This window comes from Pelobates fuscus, chromosome 11, assembly GCF_036172605.1.
Source record: "Pelobates fuscus isolate aPelFus1 chromosome 11, aPelFus1.pri, whole genome shotgun sequence".
NCBI classification, from domain to species: Eukaryota; Metazoa; Chordata; class Amphibia; order Anura; family Pelobatidae; genus Pelobates; species Pelobates fuscus.
This window is the reverse complement of record NC_086327.1, coordinates 89,607,515-89,623,595: the sequence shown is the minus strand read 5'-3', so window position 1 is coordinate 89,623,595 and position 16,081 is coordinate 89,607,515. Positions and strand designations below refer to the sequence as shown.

Here is a 16,081-nt window from a genome sequence, read left to right as displayed (position 1 = left end):
TCCCCTTAGTAGTTTTGCATATCTCCTCTGCACCTTTTCTAGTTCCGCAATATCCTTCTTTAAATGTGGTGTCCAATTTCAAAACTTTCCATTTACTCTGCACTCCATCTTTAAGCCAATGTTCTATCCAAGAACACGATTTTTCATCTAAACCACTAGTAACCTTTTGTGACTAGCTTATTTTTTAGGTGTACAGCTTTTGTGACCACCTGAGTCTTTGGTTATATAGTTCCTGTAAATACCTAAGTGTTTAGGTGTAGAGATCCTGTGATTACTTAATTCTTCGGACGTACAGCTCCCAACACTACCTTAGTCTTTGTGACTGTGACTATTTTATTCTTCTGGTGTAGAGCTACTTTGACTCTATGGGTCTTCTGTCTGGTCCATAGTCTGATCTACAAAAGTCATTGCCACTGATATCCTAGATCCTGTAAATGACCAAAATGAAGCAGAAACCGACGAGCATGACGATACCAGTAAAATATTAGAATGGTAACCATTTTTATGCTGGGAGAGGATAATGTAAAATCCTATTTGATTCCTGTTTCACTTTCTTATATCTGTAAAATGTGAAATAGGTTATGGAAATGCACTTTATAATGGAAACAGAATGCTTGGAAAATCAGAAGAGAGTAATCAAAAATTAATTTATATCTATAGCTTCAGGCGGCAGGAGGCAAGCAGGCATTAATTTAAATGTCACAAGTTGTCTTTGTCCTAAGGTACACATTAGAGAGCCTGCAAAATGAAAGATAGTGGAAGCTCTGACTCTGCAAGTAAGTGATGATAAAACTCTGAGAAGGGAAGACATGTCCGACAAAGGTTATAGAGTATGTTTTACAGGGATCTTCTTACATAGCAATGTTACCTATGCAGGTTATGCAGCACAGGCTGGAAAACAAAGGGAGAATAAGGTTTTAAAGGAGCATTAACATGTTAACATTCAAGTTACTGATTCTATAACTCAAATCACTATTAATTAATAACAGGTTTTCTATGGAAAACGTTTTTACAGAAATTTTGTAATGTGATGTTATGTAATTTGCACACCACTTCCTAATAATAGAACTTTGTCAATGTGGCCAAACACCTCAAGGCTGGTCAATAGGAATGTTGGGACCATTTAGTATATTTGGTACCTATACCAGGTAGATACAAACATATAAACTGAGGAAAACCTAAAAAAAAAAAACACAAAAGACTAGGATGTGCCAAAGATAAAATATTTAAAATATATATAAAAAAAATAATATAGAGAGGAAAAATCACAATAAGATCTGATAATGTCCCTTAATGGCAAAAGTATAAAAGATAGGATACAACAGCGGGAAACTAAATTAAAAGTAGGTCCAAGTATAAAAGATGGTGTGTCCTTTGTAAGGTAGCAACATGCGATAACAAAACACTAAGGGGATCAGTCTTCCATGTGGGGCTACCTACCATAGTGGTGTAAGTATAAGTGTAGTTGACCATTTAAAATGTAATGATAGAAATTAAAAGGGTTCTAGGCAAAATGCAACATAATTGATTACATATCAGTAGAGTTCCAGGAAACCAGTGAACAAGTTAAACTATTAACTAAATAGTCTTGTTGTGGTGAGTTTATAACAGCAAAATTTAGGTACAAGTAGCTGTGTTTTGAAAAATGATCTAGCTTTATGTAGTTGGAGATATTTATTCCTTTTATGTTTTTATTTTGTTTATTGTTTATTTTAACGTACATGTGAAATATCTGTATTTCATTTCTTAACACTAAGCACGTACAGTTAAAACTCTAGGATTGGAGCAGCATCAGCCGGTATGTATCTCACCACAGATCTTCTGTTAATACTCCCTAGCATTACAGCTTGCATGAAACATTAAATGAAGGAGGACACGGGGATATGACGGTTATATGAAAATATTCAGAAAAGTTGCCAATGGTGCTTACCACACGCACACATTTTAAAGAGAAGTTTTAAGAACTAGTACAAGCTCTTTTGGCCTTTAGGATACTCTCTAAAACAAAAAGGACTCGATATAATGCTCCTACAAAGTGTAAATTTCGTGGCTGCAAAAAAGGTTCCTATTAAGTAAAATTAGCATCTATGCCCAATAAGACAGGAACCTACTCTATTACTAAGGTATCTGTAATCAAATTATAATGGAGTTTGACGGAACTTAATAGGAGTTACAGTCCACATCATCTTAAGGCATGTGACCCAGCTCAGAGTTCCCCCTCAGTTTACTGTCTGTGTGTATTGTACCTCGTGTTGTTTTCATTTTATATACTGTAGCTATATGTATTGCAAATCGTTGTATCTACTGTCTACATGGCGATGTCCGCTTATCTAATCTGCTGTCTTAGTGGTTATGGAAATTCATTGCTTCGACTCTTGTCTACAAGCTGCATGCCATTTGCATTTATTGTATTCACTGATTTATGAAGCAAGAAAACAAACAAAAATGGTTAGCAAAATGAGAACATAAAATAGTAGTTTATCCCAAAGGCACCAGTATAAATTGGGAACCTACCTTTTAAAATTAAAGAAAGCTATTGCCGTATTGTTCCTTTCAGTTGTCACTTACCATTTTTTGCATCACCTATGGTAGGTGAAAAGCCTGATATTCTAAAGTATTATCCCAGCAATAACTCCACTTCAGGCCCAACAGAAGCCACCAATGCTGCTTGTATTTCTCTGCTCTTTGCATCTTTTCAAGGAATGCACTCTTCATAAAGAAAGTCGACAACTAAGATTAGTTGAAAATTGCTATGGAAACTGAAAAACATGGAAAGAGCTTATAATTTGAATTTCCTTATCACTATATTGCACATGCCCTGCCCACACAACCCAAAAATGTCTTTATAGTGACATTCTGACACTTAATAGCTAACTTAGTTAGAAACATACTTTTCTCTTGAAACCTTTTCAAGTAAGTGTAGGTTTTTTTTCCTGAATATTTTAGTCTGCATTCCTGCAGGTTTTTTTTTTTTTTACAAGAATTCATCTCTTTAGCCAGCTGTTCAGGTTTACTGTAAAATCCACGTTCTTCTACCTGGTGCTAAAGCTTTTATCACCCTCGGCTTCTGGTTGGAAGGCATTTTATGTTTCTGTTGAATTATACAGAAAGCACATGTGATATGCCTGCTGATGGGTTGTAGGTGCCTTCACCCAGAGTTACCACATGACTGTTTAAGAGTAATGGGAGTAGTAGCATGATCCGCTTACAGTAATCTACATAGTAGAGAATCATAGAGCTCTACACCTCTAAAGCCCAGAGGCCAAAAGAATGGTAGGGACATTGTGAATGCTTTTTGAGTATGCTTGTGGGAATGTGTGTACAAGCAGTCCCACAGGGAGAGGTGGCAGCTTGTGGTATAGTGTAGGTGTGTAAATAGATGGTGACTGTTTGTGGTATGTATGCATTTAGTAGCTGTTAAGATACAATGTGTGTATGTATAGTGGGTGCAGTGTGTCTGGAGAGGATTAGTATGTGTGTGTGCAGAGGATATAGGGATATAGTGTGAGCAGTAGATGAAATGTGTGTGTGTAGGATATGCAGTGTGTATATGTGCAGAGGGTGTAGTGTGTGCAGGATATACTGTGTGTATAAGGAATGCAGTGTTTAGGGTGAATGCAGTGTATAGTGTGTGTGTATGTTTAGAGGATGCAGAGTTGTTTGTTCTTGGGATGCAATATATATGTGTAGGGGATGTAGTTTATGTAGTTTATGTGAGGTAGGTGGCTTTAATATATGGAAGCGCTTGATTGTATTTATTATTAAAAAAAATATTGTTATTAAAACAAAATTAAAGTTTATTTTCTCCTCCATCTTCTTACCTTGAATTTGGTAGGGAAGACATGCCTATCCTTGATTGTTCAGTATTGAGAGATTCTTATCTGCACCCTATGGGTGCAGTCCTGGTTTAATGGCTCTCATAAGCTGTGCACTCATAGTATCTGGGCATTGATGTGGTAACCCTCTAAATTGCTTGTGGCTTGTAGGAACCAATTACACCTGGTCTGCAACCAACAATGAGTGCAGACCAGAAGCTCACTGGCCCCCACTTGCCCCTGGAGTGGGTACAATGTGCTAGTGAGGGAGATCTTTTATCTCCCCAATGGCACATATATGCACTGTGCTTTTTGGGCAGGTTGGGGTGGCATTCTTTGCCCCTCTTATGTCAGGGCATTCTAAGCCTTTCTGGAGTATTTTACATAGATCTGTAACTATACAGTAATCAACACATTAAATATTAGTTAGAGAGAAGGTGTTGTAGAAGTTGATATATTGGCTAAACTAGGTCATAAGGAAAGTAGTATAATGAGTTGGGTTAGAGGTAAAGGAATATTTAGGAGCAAGGCACATTGGGTCATGTTGAGCTAGGGTCTAAGGATAGTAAATAGGTAGATTTTTAGAGGAAAGTGGTTGAATAACTAGTGAGATAATAACAGTGGCAGGTGTTCAAGGGAGAATGAGGACATCTTCCAATGAGCATATAAAAGAGGGTATGAGATGAGAGTATGGAAGATAAGGGAATGGATTAGACAAGCAGTGTACTTAGCTTTCTGGTTGTCCTAGGCTCAGCCAGGACAATGCAACCCCATAAACTTTAACTTGCGCGTGCACACACACACAACCAACAGCACTCATACAGATATTTACCTATTTAACCATACTTGCATACACCATATGAAACTTATTAAACACACATACACAGTTACACACGTACACACTCAATAAAACCTCCCCTTCTCCTCTGATGCTGCTTACCTTACAGTAAAGAAAAATGAAGTTGAGGGTTTGCAGCTCTTAAGTCCTTGGCATTTAGACTGGAGCAGGAGAGCTGTACAAAAACAAAAACAACACACAGATCCCTTCCTGCTCTCATTGCTGTTATTTGTGTTGACTGGCAGGAGAGGAATTACCATCACATCAGTTCAAATAACAGCATTTTATGTCTACAACTCCACAATTCATTACAAGGCAGCATGACAAGGGTTACATTACAGTTGCCCAGTTACAGAGTTACATTACAGTAACTTGCTGGGCAGCAAGTAGTTAATGTGCCTCCATGCAGCACTGTGAAAATTCGGGGGTAGGGCAAAGGAGCCAAAAAGAGAGAAGAAATTGGAGATGTGTAGTATGAAATGGGCAACTTCCTTGAAAAGCTGGTGTGTAGCGGAGATCTAATACCAAATAAAAGGTGTTGCCTTAGACCCAAGTTTAGTGAGATGATTGGCTAATGCATTATTTAGGCTGGGTGAATGTGGCTGAATGTACCGTTGTAGAACAGACATAGATTCATAGATCTACATAGAACAGAAAATAATTCAAAAATAGAGTATTGTTGGATTAGAAATTTGAGGCTTTGTGAAGCAACAGATTGAGGTACATTGAAGAAGGACTTGCCATCTGCATTTTGCCAAAAGAAAAGACCAACAGATAACATATAAAAAATTGATAGATAGATAGACAGACAGACGGACAGGCAGGCAGAGAGAAAGACATACAGATGGGCAGGCAGACAGACAGAATGGCAGGCAGGCGGACAGACAGATGGGCAGATAGACAGACATGCAGACAGACAGACAGACAGACTTTTATATGTACATACCATCTTAAAATTATAGTTCATAAACATCTAAATATAATAAAACTATTCTTTTGCTACCATATAAAACAATCAAAATCTGAGGAAAAGTTCTGTTTTAAATCCTGAAATTTTAAGGCAATCCCTGAATAGATTTTTTTTTCTCTAATCCTTTGTTTTTCCTTAAGTCTAAATCTGTTAGAAAACGATTGTAAGATTGCTCCAATTTGACGTTTATACACAGAAATGCTTTTCTGAACTGATTACCTTGTACCGACCTTGCTTTCTCTCTCTCCATATGATGCTTGTCTGAGTTCAATCTCTACAGCTATAATGAACAGGAAAAGCTGGTAGGTTTCCAAACTTTGCCCAGAACTATTAAAATAGATCCTTAATTAATTTAAAATGATTCCTTCTAAGCATTGTGCATGATTAAAAATATAAAATGGTTTATTCAATAAAGGGTAAACACACTGATTCCTAAAATAGGGCAACATAACTAATATAGAAAATGTCAAATATTCCTATTAAAATAGATATATGATTTTTTAATTTCAACTTTAATCTTCATTTTTCAAGTTGCTGGTCAACCATCTCCAAGCCACTGTTATTAACTAGACCCCAGAAGAAAGCATATTAAACATTTTTGTTAATGCTCCTAACCTTTTAAATGTGTCATGCATTTTTATTTTTATTTATTCATTATATTTTTTGAGAAGGGCTTTTGTGTAAAACAGCAAACAACATAATTCAGAGTATTAATTTTCCTGCCGTGCAGTGGTTAAAATATATGAATTTGAAATACGTTGATTTTATACCTAATATTATTTTCGTCCTTGAAGTATAGTGCATGCATATACGCCACATAGAGGGTTTATGAAAGTAGATAAAATGGTATAATAATAAGGATTACATGAATTTGACTCATTACTGTGGTACCCTGGCTGTAACCTAGCAACAAGATACACTAAACACAATAGAACCTCATCATAAAAAACATTATAATTGTACAATGTGATGTACATTATAAGTTCAATGCACGTCACTGTCATAATGTACAACACATAACAAATATCCATATAGTATAAACATGCTGCAATGTAGAATGATGCTATTACTAACCTTGTACTGTATAATAATACCGAGTTAATGATGCAATGATATTGTCTATAAAGTACAACACTAACATTTTGTGATGCTTTCCCAATGTTATGTTCAATAACATGGCTTGAATGCCAGACAAATTTATCCTGGTTGATTGATGTAACTTGGAGTTGGTCAAGCTGTGTTTTCGTTTTCAATTTTCGTTTCTCATTATGCGTAATGTGTCAATATCTTCAAACTGACCATTGCTCTATAAAATGTCATAGAAAGGACAGCGGATTGTGAGACTTAACCACATTTCATAAAGTAATAGATTGACCAATTGGTAGTCAAGAAGACCACCACTATTTTTTCAGTTTAGTTACCATCTTGAAGGGTAAACATAAAGCCTATAGCTTAAATCTATATACAAAAATAAATAAATACAATAATCTTCAATACAAAGTTTCCTACAAATATGTTATTAAAGAAAGTTTAGCTCTTACAATGTAGCTTTATTTAAACTGTGGAGTTTTAACACCTTAAATAGCCGGAGTGGTGAGTGATAAATATCAACATGCTGTTTAGAATTTTGGTACTCAAAGGGTGAGGTGATGAATTGATTATATTATATGTCATTGGTGGTCTGTGTGTTCATGTTTGCTTCAGATGATTGTTATATGCTAGAAAATAACTTTTGATCCCTGCTGGCAAAGATGTTGGCCTCACAGAGGCACGTCTTCAGATCAAATGAAAGAAGAAATATCACTCACCTAGAGATCACTCACTAAAATGGAATATTTTCAAATGCTACCTAATACAAAGGTGTGGATGGGAAAATCTCCCAGTGGAGGTGGTAGAATTTTTTTAGAGAAGCCGACAGTGGGAAAATGTGAGAATATGAAGAAAAGGGCTGACACTTTTCTAAACAACGTAAGAGAATTATAAAAGAAACAATGTCAATCAACTATATAGGAAAGGGCTAGCAATCTATTAATGACAAAAAATAAGGAACTGACACTGTCAGAAGTACAGAAAAATTCAAAGTGAATTTAAGATTCGAGGACAAACTGGCTGAACTAGAAGCTAAACTGACGAGGATTTTATTTCCATTTTCATTATATCAGCCTTAAAATTGAAATTCACTTTGATATCACTTTGAATTCCTGACAATTATATGAATAATTCTGTGAGTGGTTAACCCAAATGAGATAACATGGACAGACATGATTTAAGAAACGCTGACTTTCTCAAACTAAACGTAACAGAATGCCCAGGCATTGAGCATTGCAATTACAATATGGATGGAAGATATAGCAATCTAATAAGACAGTCTGAATGTATTCTGATTCAGAACATGCAGTAATTAGCATGTTAAATCCAGACCTTACAATTGATATAGTCTAAGGCAAAGGAAAGTTGTTTTTTTTACCATAAGAACAATACGAATGTGGAATGATCTGCCTGAAGAGGTGGTTTTATCAGAGTCTGTACAGACATTTAAACAATTAGATGTATACTGATTAGATGCAAAAATAAAATATTTCATGATATAATTTTTCAATGGCAGGGTAACAGCTTTTTGATCCCAGAACAAATCTGACTGCCTTTCCGGGGTCAAGAAGGATTTTTTTCCTAGTTTGTTGCTAATTTGGAAGTGCTTCAAACTGGGGGTTTTCTGCCTTCTTTTGCAACAGCAAAAACCAGATGTGAGTAAGGCCAAACCTGATGGACACACGTCTCTTTTCAGCCTATGTAACTATGTGAGCAATCTCTACAGCAGGAGTAGACACCATTTGGCACTACAGATGTTGTGGACTACATCTCTCATAATTCTCTTGCAGACATAATTCTGGCAAAGAATAAAATGAGGTGCAAAAGGGTGCCAACCCCTACATTACAATCTATGAAAGTTTATAATGGATGCAGGGTTTTTTGTGAAAAAAAAACTTTTTGTTCATAAGTCTGACTCATTTTTTTGTAATACAGGATAACATTACACAGTCTGCAAATTTAGCCATCTCGTGGTACTCCCCCTTCCATCCCTTACAGAACAGATAGTATTTTCAGGAAAGGGTCTTGCTAAACGCAAAATGGCATACGTACTTTATAGGACATACCTACTGTGTCTTTAATTGGAGAAGGCATAGGCCAAGTTATTTATTTACTATTCATTATTGCTTAGTCTTTAACACTCACAAAACAATGCTTATTCTAAGTTTAAATCAATGATTAGTTGCAGGGCAGTCATCCATCAGCGGAAAAATACATTAATTCTTGTGTATGCAGCATAACTCTGGTATTAATGAATGCTTTTCCTAAAGCAGTATAATTCTGTTCTCAACATAAGTGAAAAATCAAGCAGGAAGTAATATATATTATCATACAGTATTCATTTCAGGAGTTACAAAACAAAAAAAAGGGTATTTAATTTTTTTTTAAACAAAATTATGGTCTTGAGACAGGGGATACCACGATTCTGACTACTTGTACAATAAAGAGTGAAGACGTTTCTTGAATTACACGTGATGTCATACGTGCATTATTCTCAGATTGGATTACTTTGGCTGACACCAAAAAGAACAGGGTCACGATCTTAGGGCAGCACCGGGACATACATGTCTCAGTTTTAGCAAATATAGTCGGTGTGGCACTTTCTGGTAGCAACTTCTATTTGCCACTGCCACTATTTTAATTCAGGCCTTCTCCTGTAATGGAAGCAGAAAAGGATTATTTAGGCGCTCGCTATAATTTTTAAGTGTATAGGCAGCAGTGAATCTAGCAAGGATTCTCAAACCTTGTATAACACATAGACCAAAGAAAAAGACACATAAACTGTACCAAACCAGGAATAATAAGAGCAACCCTTATTCATATTGCACTATTGTCGATTTGTTTGTTCCTTTTTTAGGTTATCTATATAAAGCATCTTCATTGATTCATGTATGTACAATAATGTTAAACGATATTGCACTTAAAGGGACATTCCACTGACCAAATACAAAGAAAATACAAATCATTGTTTAGTAGATATACCTCAAATAAGAGTTTGCACACATTTTATAATGCATTTTTTTCATTGGGGGTGTATCTAAAAACTGTTTGCAAAATCTGCAGTTCTCTTGTCTGCCTCGTTCGCAAGCCCTCCTTTTCTAACCCCGCCCAGACTTTCTGTGGCTGTCCAATCACAGGCTTCCCAATCCAGCTCAATAAGAAGCCTTTGCAAGACAGGTGCTCTGGACTGTTGATGTCTCTTGAGTTTAGCTCCACTGAGCTAACCAAACCAGGAAGTAACATGACTAGTTGTCTGAATGACTGCTTGTGGGTTGTAACCAGGTTAATTTATAAAAGTGTACATTTTCTATTGAAATCTGCTCTTTTTTTCAAATGAAAATAATAGTACAAACTCTTCGCACATAAAGCTTTTCAGGAAGCTAAAGTGCTTTAGTGGTCTGGAGTGACCCTTTAAGAGTTGTTTCTATTACTCCTGGTTTGGTGTGGTTTATCTGTATTTATCTTTCTTATAATGATATGCTGGCTGTAAGAGGAGCTAATAAGAGGAGCTAATAACATGAAACACAAATAATAACTTGTTTCTATCTTCCCACCTACTCTACTGGCATATCACCAATGGGAGACAAGCTGAAAGAGTGGTAGATGCAAGTAGCCCTAACATTAAACCTAAAAAAAAGTATATATTATAAATGTTACATACCAGCAAAGCTCATGGTTTGGTTTTGTGGTTTCTTGCAAAAAACTCATAGATGAGTACTATTTTAGACAATTGCCTGGGGTAGATAGGTTATGTAAGCGTTCATTTGTCTGCTTCTTCCTATAGTGATAGTTCTTAATATATATTAGTAAAAAATACAATATAACTTATTATCTTTGCAGTCTGTGTTTCTTATATAACTTTTTTTTGGTAATTTTGGAAGTATTGCACAAGGATATAAAAAACAGAGCCACAATGATCCTCTCAAAGTGGTTATAGTATTTTGGTTTTATCATGTCCAGGACAAATGTGTTTTTTAATGTCCTTGTTAATGCTAAAAGTGATGTAATTATGTAAGTACCATTTTATGTTATGGGTTTTACTTAAAGGACCACTATAGGCACCCAGACCACTTCAACTTAATGAAGTGGTCTGGGTGCCAGGTCCCTCTAGGATTAACCCTTTCTGCTGTAAACATAGCAGTTTCATGGAAACTGCTATGTTTACCTATGGGTTAATCCAGCCTCTAATGGCTGTCTCATTGACAGCCGCTAGAGGCGCTTCCGCGCTTCTCACTGTGATTATCACAGTGAGAAGACACCAGCGTCCATAGGAAAGCATTGAGAATGTTTTTCTATGAGACTGGCTGAATGGCGTGCAGCTTTTGCCACGCATGCACATTCAGCCGATGACGGGAAAGGAGGAGGAGAGTCCCCAGCGCCGAGGGAGCCCAGCGCTGGAGAAAGGTGAGTGTTTAACCCCCTTCCTCTCCATTCAGACCTGCGGGAGTGGGACCCTGAGGGTGAGGGGGACCCAAGGACTCTATAGAGCCAGGAAAACGAGTATGTTTATTTGTTAATTTATTTGTTATATTGACCATTGCATGTATCTGACAACCTTGCTTTTTGTATCTCAGACATCTGCCTGTCTTTGTTTTGGCAGCCACCGTCTTTCTTTTTTACTTTTGTTGCTGCCTTTGTTATTTTTGTTTACCGTGGAATTACATTAATAATTTATGAAAAGAACAGATAGATAAATAGACAGATAGAATATGACTTATTTACCATTTGAAGTTAATATAAAAAAAGTAGTTAAAGAAAACAAAAGTCCTGTCTCCATGCCATGTCACAGTCTTATCCCTGAATAGTATGCTACACTGTGTATCATATCATTTTGTTGACATATGATTTAATGTTAAGCCTTTTATCCTTTAAAGGAATTGCTTCCTTAACAAAAATAACCTCCTAAAATCCATTCACAAATTTACCAATTGAATTATTGTCCTCTTTCTTTCTCTCTTCTGAATCTTAAATAATAAATGATTATGCTGAATACTAGAGAAAGGGTTGGTGTTTTTTATATATTTTTTTTATTGCTTGAAGGAGTATTAAAACATTAAAGTAGTATCAAGAGATTTTCAGACAAAGCAATAGATTCAATTTCTCCAAATGGTGCTCCAAAAAATGGAAAAACAAATACATAATTTGAAGAAATTTCCTTCGAGAGCATTTTACAGTTCTGATGGGTTTTATAGTGTGCAGGAATATAGGAGATAAAGGGACCACATCCCACCATGGACCCTTTATTAAAAAGATACATAAAAATAGATTTTATTTGTGAATAGAGTACTATATGATCACAATATTTTCAAATTGTATTTTAAAACATATTGATTTCCAATATCCTTCTAAACATTTGTAGACCAGAAGTAGAAATTACTGAAATATCTAAATATTTATTATTTTCAACTATACAGGGCAACATATTCTATCACATGTGACCAAGTAGGTGCATGATATTTCAAGACTTGTTTTTCAGAAATGAGAATAGGGGTGACTGCAAGTTGTATAAGATGGTCCAACATTACACTCTAGAGCAGGCATGGGCAACCGTCGGCAATCCAGATGTTTTTGACTACACCTTCCATGATGCTTTGCCAGCATTATGGGTGTTAGAGCAATATGGGGAATATAGTACGCAACATGTGGAGTGGTGAAGGTTGCCTATCCCTGCTCTAGAGTACTATTGTCTAGTCTTGGTTCTCCAGCTGTCATTGAACTTCAAATTCAATAATCCTATGTCACTTTATGGAAAAAAAAATAGAAATTTAGCTCAATTGAGGATAAATGATGGATACTTCTAATCTAAGACTGCGGGAAAAATTTACTATACTGTTTATTCATTTTGTACTTGTGAATTATAAGAGGCTGGCCTTTAATTTACATAGGAGTCTGTTCACTAAACAATGAACTATGTTGAGTTTCCAATCTACTTGCAAAATGTACTCTAAATGCGTTCCATTCAGTTATTTAAGCTTAAGTTGTGTGGGTTGGTTAGCAGCTAACTTATCCTAACTTGGTAAATAAAGTCCAGTGAAATATACTTTATGTATCAATGTCCATTAAACCAGCTTATACTTTGCTTATGCCAGTCGACATATGAGAGCATTAAGTATATATATATATTTTTTTAAGTATGTGTAACGCATCCCCTATACTCCGACTAAGTATAGCCATTGTGATTCTCCCATTTCCCAAGCGAAGCAGTGATTAGAGCTCTTGGCTACCCAAACAGCAGACGAGACTTGATGAAGGGTACAACAGGATCTGTTTATTGAAGGCCAGATACCCAGTATTTATGCACAGACCCCCACAGGGGGGTCTCCATTCACAGTAAGGTAAAACATAAGCCAGCCCCGGCGTCGCTGTGTCTGGGAGATAATGGTATCTCCCAGACCCAGGAAGCTGACACACAAAAACCCACAAAATACATATAATACAATAACGCATCCCCATATGCCATATATCCTTGAACAGCTCCTGGTCCCAGCAAGGATTCTTGCAAATTGTGGGGCGATCAGATGTACAGAGCCCAAGAAATAGTCAAACAAAGTCTGGGTTTGAGGCTCTGTACATACCTGAAAATAGTCCCAAAAGATCACTTGGTTTAGGCCAGTAAATTCAGCTTTTGTGCCTACCAAGCAGCGGCCAATCCGGAGAAAGGGCGCGAACATGTGGCGGCCAATCAGTGCTCAGGGAGGGGGAGTAGTTACAAGGTACGCCCTTTACCTTGTGCTGATCAATTCGTAGAAAGGGCGCGAACCAGGTTTGCACGCAGCGACAAATCAACAGCCAGGGAGGGGAGGTGTTTCACAGGCCAATCGGGACAAAGGGAGCAAAAAACAATTTGAATGGTAGCGCTTTTCCCATTGTTCGCCATGGTCCGTCTGGCAGCCAGCGTGGGGCACTTCCGGTGCGATGCCGCCTTCTAGTTCCAGAGTGTCGGCTAGGGCTTGTGCCTCTCCCTGGTTGATGTCTCCACGTGGGTGGCAGCAGGGAGAGAGCTCTTTGGGGTAGGAAAACAGGGAGCTGGGACACAGGGGTGAACTGATGGTGGGAACAAGTGGTATAGTCTTTTGGGGGAACATTGGGGACACAGTTCATTACAGTATGAAACTGTGCCACATAGGGGAACTATTGCCTCGTTTCCACTGAGCGGATCATTTCAGTTCAGTTCGGTACGGTTCTCTATTTTGGGTGTTTCCATTATGAAAGTGGTCCATACAAGCTAACCGTACCAATCCATTCAGGGTCCTGCTTCAGATGTAGGGCCATAGAAAATGGAACGGTTTGGTTAGGGCGGAGCTACTATACAATCCATTAATTGGTGGACAGGAAGAGCATTTTTTCTAAACCCCGCATGGCCCTGAAGGTCTGACTTGCAGTGGAAACGCTCACCAGAATGGGCTGGTCCATTCTAAACCTTCCAAACTGTACCAACCCAAACCGATCCGCTCAGTGGAAATGAGGCATTAATGTTTAAATATTGAATAACATTTTAGCATATTTTTTTTTTCAAAGCAGTATCTGCCAGTTCCTCGCCATGATATTCGATAATTGTATTTTACAAGTGTTTTCAACGTTACCATTTTGTTGCACAAAAATAATTTTGCCTGAAGTCATATATATGACCTTTATCACAAATGTATAGAAATAACTAAATACTGCCCTTGGAGAAAAAAATAAGAGTCAAATTAATGTTTTGCTTTCCCTAAAGGGTTTCCTGCTTGGTAAAAAGAAACGGCTTGAAAACTAGATAATTTGTATGGAGATTGCAAGTTAACAAAAGCAGTTTGTTGTTTCTCAGTGTAATTTCATGTGTTTTTTTTCTGCAATAACTTGTAGCAAAATGAGAAAATAATGTGCAATCCGCGTACTTGGAAACACTATAAAAGAGAGATGCAGAACAAGTAAACTATGATATCCATCTCCCAGTGGGTTTTTAGAACTATGGATGTTATTTTATGATCTATATTGATATTTGATTGGCTGTTTAACTGAGGTTTTCAAACAATTTAGTATCTCAAACAGTCCATGGCTCCCCCAATTACCATATTTTTAGGTCACCATTCTAAAAGGGAAGTCCCACCAATCAAATAAAAGTTTTGCAGTTTCATCTTACAAGACAATAAATCATGCCTAATGTTATGGATTTCGATTATATTATCAGACAATGAATAAACTATCGACCGTATAATTCTGATGCACAGTTGTATAGGAGGATGACAGTACTTTGAGCTGTGTCTGTCTCTGTGTCACAGCATCTTTGTCTTGCCATGTGTGTGTCTTGCATGAATCTTTGTATCATTCTTTTTTTCTCAAACTTTCCATTTCTTTATCTCTTTTTATGTTTCTCGGTATACCTTTGTCCCTCTGTGTATGTAGCATGCATTCTCTCAATGCATCTCTTGTATCTTTACATCTGTCTATTTGTGTATCTGAGATTCGGCTTATCTCTAAACCTCTCTTTCTGTGTGTCTCATTTTCTTTAAAACTCTTCAGAGAAATGTCATGGAGACAAAGTTATTTGGCAATTCCTCACAACTTAATAAAATGCATCATTATTAAGTATGTATTTTATTTATTATCTGCCTTATTTATGTATTCTAAGGGGAGTAAATGTATGATGCCTGCAGTCCAAGGGGTAGTATAGGCATCCAAGTAACTTTATCTTAATGAAGCTGTTTTAGTGTACAGATCATACCCTAGCAGACTCACTGCCATTAAGGAGTTAAATCACTTTTGTTTCAGTTTATGCAGCCCCAGCCACACATTTCCTGGCTGTTACTCACACAACCTGCATGAAAAAATGTATTCATTTTCAATCAGATGTTAAAAAAATTCTAAATTAAACAGAATGTACAATAAATAAAAAACAATTATTTAAACATTAGATCTCTATTTACAGGAAATGTTTAGAAAGGCTGTGTAAGTCACATGCAGGGGGATGTGGCTAGGACAATATAAACAAAGTGATTTAACTCCTAAAGTAAAGTGAATTGAGCGGTGAGACTGCAGGGGCATGATCTATACACCAAAACTGCTTATTTAAGCTAACGTTGTTTTGGTACCTATAGTACCCCTTTAATGTATGTCTTGTGCTGAGGATATCTCCTTTACATTTTGTCTCTTGTGGTGGGTCCAGTGTGTTTTGATTTGGTAACTTTATAGATTCCTTCCATAATGCAAAAGCACACACGAGCTGAAAACTGAAAAAAACTTCTTTATTTTATTTTTAAGGCTCATATATGTTCAAACTAGTTGAGCTTTATTAAGACAAAGTTAAATTAGACAGATAAGAGAATAATCTAGTATAAGATTAATAATGTGAACACATAAAACTATATGTCATTTGCTGTGTAGTATACTAAT

The 16,081-nt window shown here is 36.7% G+C and overlaps 1 protein-coding gene across 1 annotated transcript in view; it reads left to right on the top strand.

Annotated features, from left to right (window-relative positions):
* The window catches only part of CAMTA1 (calmodulin binding transcription activator 1), a 1,539,661-nt gene that overhangs the window by 1,006,540 nt on the left and 517,040 nt on the right, over window positions 1-16,081 (top strand). The window lies entirely within an intron of this gene.